Genomic DNA, 7,934 nt, shown 5'->3' on the forward strand with positions numbered 1-7,934 from the left:
GACACGCCTTTATGGAATTTCTCCCAGTGTCACTTCTATGGACTAGATACGTGGGCCTAAACTGTGGGTCAGCACCCCCACATGGGGCCTGTCTGTAGGCCAGTTAGGATTAGGTTTGAGGAAATTCTCTTTAGTTACAGTTGTCATCTGGTTGGTAAAAATAATGCTTGATGCCCATGTTATTAACCCTTTCACTGCCAGCCGTTTTGGACAAAGCAGACAGTTTTTGAACATTTTGCACAGTTTCACTTTAGGGGCCTGGGTAAACTTTAAGTTTACCCAGAAAAACAATATATCGTTTTTTTTCAGGACAACCTAAGCTTTTAAAATATGGTAGAATTTTTGTGTAATTCCAATTTTGTAACAAGATATAGGCTTCTAAATGTCTAAAAAATGAAAAAAAAATAATATTTTCCATAATATAAACACATATACCAGAAACAAAAAATATTTTATGCATGAAAATACACCTGATTTGGAAAGTCCCATGTCTCCTGAACGTGCCAATACCAAATATATATAGTTTTATGGATATTTCTCACTTGTATATGTCAAAACCCTCCAGCAGGACACTACCAAATTTCCAAAGCACTGCTCCAGAAAGCTGCATACTTTAGATACTTCCGCTAACAGAAAGTTTATCCAAGAAAATTTTACATTTTTAAAAAGAACAGATTCTGGGGAATCCAGAATAGGCACAGGTGTCTGTCTACTCCAAACTATCGAGTTGCAATGCGTTCCTAAAGTTATTGGTTTTTAGCAAAATTTGTAAAAAATTTTAAAAATCGCTTCAAAGCTTCAAGTCTATAGTATCTTAACTCCTAAAGGTCATAAAGTAACCAAATAAAACACCCTAAATATGAACGCCAGGGGTCCACTGAACAGTTTGATGTCCAATATGTATAGGTTTAGCTAAGTATGTGGCATATAGGGGCCTCAATGGGAACATACCCCCATATGTACTGTGATTTCTGTCATTTCAGCTTCTGCAAAATCAACATTTACATCATTATATGTGGGATAACGCTAGTAAAAAGTAAATTCACCCCAGAAAGCCATATATTTTTGGAAAGTACACATTCCCCCAAATCTAAAATGGGTACCCATGTCTTTCTACTCCAAAGTACCAAGCCGCAAAGCTTTCCTAAAGTTGGCAATTTTGATAACATTTCCAAAAATCACTCAAAGCTTCCAGTTTCCAGCATCTTATCTCCCACATAGCATTAGGTACCAAGGTAAAACACCCTAAATATGAACGCCAGGGGCCCACTGAACAGTTTGATGCCCAATATGTATAGGTTTACCTAAGAATGTGGCATGTAGGGGCCCCAATGTGAACATACCCCCATATGATCTATCATTTCTGTCATTTCAGCTTCTGCAAAATCAACACATTTACATCATTATATGTGGGATAATGCTTGTAAAAAGTACATTCACCCCAGAAAGTCATATATTTTTGGAAAGTACACATTCCCCCGAATCTAAAATGGGTACCCATGTCTTTCTACTCCAAAGTACCAAGCCATAAAGCTTTCCTAAGTTTGACGATTTTTATGGCATTTCCAAAAATCACCTCAAAACTTCCACTATGCAGCATCTTATTTTCTACAGGTCATTAGGTACCAAGACAAACCTCCCTAAATATGAACCCCAGAGGTCTACTGAACAGTTTGATGCCCACTGTACATAGGTTTATCAAAGCACATGGCACTTAGAGACCCCCAAATATACCTTGTACACACTAATTTCATGGCTTATCTTTACCTAATTCATAAACACACGGCAGTTTTATGAGGGGTAGACATTTTAGAAAATCGCATAAAAATGTTGCAGTTTGCCACATTTATCTCACACAATTTCTTGTGTACAAAGGCAAGTCACCCCAAATAGGAACACCTATGGTCTACTGAACAGTTTGATGGCCAAAATGCATAGATAACCAAAGTCTGTGATGTGTACTGACCCCAAAATGAAAATAGCGCATAAGGATTTCTCGCCTGCCAACTCAGCTTTTGCACACAGAGCCCCCTGTCAGTGTATTATGTGCAGTAACCCCCCTAACTATACACAGACCCCCAGAAAACCATATATTTTTGGAAAGTACACATTCTGATGAATTCAAAATAGGTAAAGTTATTTTTGTACACCAAAGTTACACATGGCAAAGCTACGCTAAAAACAGATCAGGAATACTAATATAGGGATAAAAATGTAATAAAACCACAAAAATTGTGCAAATCAATGAAACAACAAAATAAGTCACATGACAGTGTAATTAGTGGTTAGAATATCTGATCCAATAGTCACGTTGTCAAAATAAACAGTTTTTGGGGGAAATAAAAAAAATAAGTAAACTGAAAAAAAAAAACATTTAAAAAGTTTTTGGGAGTTTGTGTATACATGTGCACATGTAAAAGTTGTGTGACAGTGTGTATATGAGTGTATATGAGTGTACAGGAAGTGCTGTAATTTTCTCCAGAAAAGATGGCAATCCCATCTAAGGTTTGTGTATTGTAGTCCAATATATCTTATGGGCAGGATGTGTCTATGGTCATAAATTCTGGTTTAGGGCAGAAACCCTCTGAATTGCATCCAACAGACGCAATAAACCCGCCTGTGACATGATGATATTACATGATGACAACGGTGGTTTGTGGATGTCATCACACGCACCCATTTGGCCGGATTTAAAGCAAAAGTGGCAACCCTATTTTGTCTGTACCACTCACCCTAACCTCTTGATGCAGGTAGTGTACATTTGGCAGCCTCCTAAACTCTAGTCAGTAGTCTTTGTGTATCCAGACCTTTCAAAGCCCCCATATTTTTCGGTAATTGCTGTATGATGTGGATGAAGCGACGACGTGGCCAGAGCAAAAGAGGAAGCTATCAGATCGGATTTCGCAGTTGAGCATTATCACAATGCAGTTTCACATTTGTGGCCTATCCTACATCATCTCTGCCTTAAACTGTGACTGGTGTTTCTATGCAACCATAGGCCTTAAAGGAGCCTAACTAATCTTCTATATGGCCAGGTTACATATGTACCTGTACATATCACTTACCTTGTCCTCTGTGTGGGGCCCAGCCCCTCACCGCCCTTCAATAGGTACCCAGGTTATGAGCCTGTGACTAGGGGATGGGCCCTGCCAACTAATTAGAATGGGGCCTCAATTTTTAAATTCTTTTTTAATTTTCCTATGGCCCATTTGCCATTTCCAAAAATCACCTCAAAACTTCCACTATGCAGCATCTTATTTTCTATAGGTCATTAGTTACCAAGACAAGCCTCCCTAAATATTAACCCCAGAGGTCTACTGAACAGTTTGATGCCCACTGTACATAGGTTTATCAAAGCACATGGCACTTAGAGACCCCCAAATATACCTTGTGCACACTAATTTCATGGCTTATCTTTACCTAATTCATAAACACACTGCAGTTTTATGAGGGGTAGAAGCTGCAGAAATGTAGGGTGACCCCTAAAAACCATATATTTTTGGAAAGTACACATTCTGACAAATCCAACAAGGGTAAAGAGTCCTTTCTACACCAAAGTACCAATCTGCAAAGCTTTCCTAAAGTTAGTGGTTTTTATGACTTTTCAGAAAATCGCATAAAAATGTTGCAGTTTGCCACATTTATCTCACACAATTTCTTGTGTACAAATGCAAGTCACCCCAAATAGGAACACCAGAGGCCTACTGAACAGTTTGATGCCCAATATGCATAGATATGCACCCATTTGGCCAGATTTAAAGCAAAAGTGGCAACCCTATTTTGTCTGTACCACTCACCCTAACCTCTTGATGCAGGTAGTGTACATTTGGCAGCCTCCTAAACTCTAGTCAGTAGTCTTTGTGTATCCAGACCTTTCAAAGCCCCCATATTTTTCGGTAATTGCTGTATGATGTGGATGAAGCGACGACGTGGCCAGAGCAAAAGAGGAAGCTATCAGATCGGATTTCGCAGTTGAGCATTATCACAATGCAGTTTCACATTTGTGGCCTATCCTACATCATCTCTGCCTTAAACTGTGACTGGTGTTTCTATGCAACCATAGGCCTTAAAGGAGCAGAACTAATCTTCTATATGGCCAGGTTACATATGTACCTGTAGATATCACTTACCTTGTCCTCTGTGTGGGGCCCAGCCCCTCACCGCCCTTCAATAGGTACCCAGGTTATGAGCCTGTGACTAGGGGATGGGCCCTGCCAACTAATTAGAATGGGGCCTCAATTTTTAAATTTTTTTTTTAATTTTCCTATGGCCCATTTGCCCTTGTCACACTCCATTATGTCCAAACAAGCCCTCCATCTGGCCCAATGCCAAGGGTGTATCTACAGTGGAAGCAGGAGTTAAAGGAGAAGGAAAGGCTAATAAAGAGTTAATCCCAAGCTGCAGGCATACCTTCAGTTGGATTTCTCGCCTGCCAACTCAGCTTTTGCACACAGAGCCCCCTGTCAGCGTATTATGTGCAGTAACCCCCCTAACTATACACAGACCCCCAGAAAACCATATATTTTTGGAAAGTACACATTCTGATGAATTCAAAATAGGTAAAGTTATTTTTGTACACCAAAGTTACACATGGCAAAGCTACGCTAAAAACAGATCAGGAATACTAATATAGGGATAAAAATGCAATAAAACCACAAAAATTGTGCAAATCAATGAAACAACAAAATAAGTCACATGACAGTGTAATTAGTGGTTAGAATATCTGATCCAATAGTCACGCTGTCAAAATAAACAGTTTTTGGGGGAAATAAAATTTAAAAAAATACTGTAAGTAAACTGAAAAAAAAAAAAAAACATTTAAAAAGTTTTTGTGAGTTTGTGTATACATGTGCATATGTAAAAGTTGTGTGACAGTGTGTATATGAGTGTATATGAGTGTACAGGAAGTACTGTAATTTTCTCCAGAAAAGATGGCAATCCCATCTAAAGTTTGTGTATTGTAGTCCAATATATCTTATGGGCAGGATGTGTCTATGGTCATAAATTCTGGTTTAGGGCCGAAACCCTCTGAATTGCATCCAACAGACGCAATAAACCCGCCTGTGACATGATGATATTACATGATGACAACGGTGGTTTGTGGATGTCATCACACGCACCCATTTGGCCGGATTTAAAGCAAAAGTGGCAACCCTATTTTGTCTGTACCACTCACCCTAACCTCTTGATGCAGGTAGTGTACATTTGGCAGCCTCCTAAACTCTAGTCAGTAGTCTTTGTGTATCCAGACCTTTCAAAGCCCCCATATTTTTCGGTAATTGCTGTATGATGTGGATGAAGCGACGACGTGGCCAGAGCAAAAGAGGAAGCTATCAGATCGGATTTCGCAGTTGAGCATTATCACAATGCAGTTTCACATTTGTGGCCTATCCTACATCATCTCTGCCTTAAACTGTGACTGGTGTTTCTAAGCAACCATAGGCCTTAAAGGAGCAGAACTAATCTTCTATATGGCCAGGTTACATATGTACCTGTACATATCACTTACCTTGTCCTCTGTGTGGGGCCCAGCCCCTCACCGCCCTTCAATAGGTACCCAGGTTATGAGCCTGTGACTAGGGGATGGGCCCTGCCAACTAATTAGAATGGGGCCTCAATTTTTAAATTCTTTTTTAATTTTCCTATGGCCCATTTGCCCTTGTCACACTCCATTATGTCCAAACAAGCCCTCCATCTGGCCCAATGCCAAGGGTGTATCTACAGAGGAAGCAGGAGTTAAAGGAGAAGGAAAGGCTAATAAAGAGTTAATCCCAAGCTGCAGGCATACCTTCAGTTGTCTCAATAGTGCCCTTAAGTCTCCCCATATTTCACCTATTCAGAAGATCTGAAGCCTAACTGGAAGAAAAAACACTGAACCTGGTAAAGAGGATTCCCATAATGCATTGCTCCTGCACAGACCATGGGATCAGGACACTGTAGATGGTGCATGCGCACTGCTCATTTTCTGTAGCAGAAGCGTGCGCGCCCCCTTCCTCTCCCCTACCCTGGCCCCTGTGCACACAGACGCAGAGGAACTGGAACAGAATGACAGGCAAGCGCTGCGAGTAGCAGGGGGTGCGGGTGTTTGCCCGGACGTTGTTTGTTTGGGGGGGGTGCGAGCGGTTGTTTGTTGCGGGGGGTGGGGTGGGGGGGTGCGAGCGGGTGTTTGGTGACAGAGACGCACAGAAGTACAGCAACAGTTTGTGGTTTGAGTTGGGAGGTTTGTGCTTTTTCTGACCCTTGCATCACTATTAAAATAGAGAACAAGCTGCTGATAAAATATTTTCATTCGTTGGTATAGCACTGCAACCAACCTTTCCTGTGTTTGGTGGAAGGGGAGAAGGGGGGGGCGAGCAGGGGAAATCAAAGATGGCGGCCGTGACAAACTGCAATTACTGCAAAGTTAGAAGGCAATTTTTGGGAGAAGTTAGCATTATTTTAAAAAATAAAGTTGGCGATTTGCTACAGGCAAGGGGGCTCTACAATATATTAAGGGCTATAGTAGAAGCCTTTCCTTGCTCTTTAAGGAGTCCGTTAAGGCCCCAATTAGTGAGCAATTCCAATATATCTTGGTAAAATAGATAGATCGACTTACCAATGTTTTGGGGTCCTAAATTGTCCTACATTGAATTTGCTGTGGGGCCCAGTAAGATATATTTAGACCACTGCCCGAGCCATATTTTTGTAGTTACTTATTCAATATGTGCCACTCACACTGGCCTCTGTTGGACAATGAGCACCTGTGGAAATATTAGAAACAATGTCTTTTCTGGGAAAAATATACTTGAGTTTATTGTTGAACTACTGTGCCTCTCCCATGCCCAATGTGTCTAGCATACTTTAACTTCCCTATTGATGTAACCACCAGAGAGCCCATCCCTCTCCATTAGGTATTTCCTCACCTGTGTATCACTACTGGGCTTCCTGTCTTTATTATCTTTCATACTTTCATACAATAAAATTGGCATAAAGGATCATGTCTACCAGCCAAGTGGCAACATGACATGTTCAATAATCGGCAGTATTGCCATACTCGCTGTATTAAATTCGATTTGGTGATATGTAGCAGCTGTAAACATAAGTTTCTGTTTAGTGATCTGGTTAATGCTCATAACTGAATCACATTAGATTTATCCGTTGCATCATTAACTTGATTTTGGAATGAGGAACAATTTTTGGGTTAATTATTAATTTTTTTAGTTACGAGTCATAGCAAACACAGGTAAGGTGCCCCCCCTCACACAGTTGCAGGATCTGCTTTTTTCTATAGTTACACCCTTGGTTAATATACTAGATTAGCGATGCCACTGCTATTGTTTCTATCCTATATTTTAGGGATTGGTAACAGTTTAATAGGGTTAAAGCATAATCCACTGAATCTCAAGATTTCAAAGCAAATGTTCTCTGTTTTATACTCACCCAGACACACAAGCCCTCACTGATCCAAGGGATGTACAGTACAAGTAACAAACCAACAAGAAACCAGAGTGGTTACATTCCAACAAGATTCACAGAGCCAGCTATGCAGGAGGCTGCATTAAGCACCTTTCACCCTCCTGGCCAACAGTTGGGGTCTTGTGGTCTGTGGTCATGCTTTCATATCTTCTAAATAGAAAGGATTTTAAAGGTTTGATCACTTTTCCACCCATTTTCATTGTAGGAAATGTGGCCTTTCATAATGTGCTTGGTACTTAAGCACTATGATGTTTACACAAAGGTTGAGCCAGAGGACTTTCATGTGGGTCTTGCTGCAGCCAGATGGCCATGTATTACCCATGGCACTTGCCAGGGATTTTTTTTTTATTGAAGCTCAAGCCATGCTTCAAAGCAAAATACCCAGTGCACAAAGTGAAACAAGCAAAAGGTGCCTACAGGTCTCCTTATAAAAGGAAGAGCCATTCGGTTGGCAAAAATCCCTTACGCCCAGGCCAAAA

Source organism: Xenopus tropicalis, chromosome 3 (genome assembly GCF_000004195.4).
Source record: "Xenopus tropicalis strain Nigerian chromosome 3, UCB_Xtro_10.0, whole genome shotgun sequence".
Classification (NCBI taxonomy): domain Eukaryota; kingdom Metazoa; phylum Chordata; class Amphibia; order Anura; family Pipidae; genus Xenopus; species Xenopus tropicalis.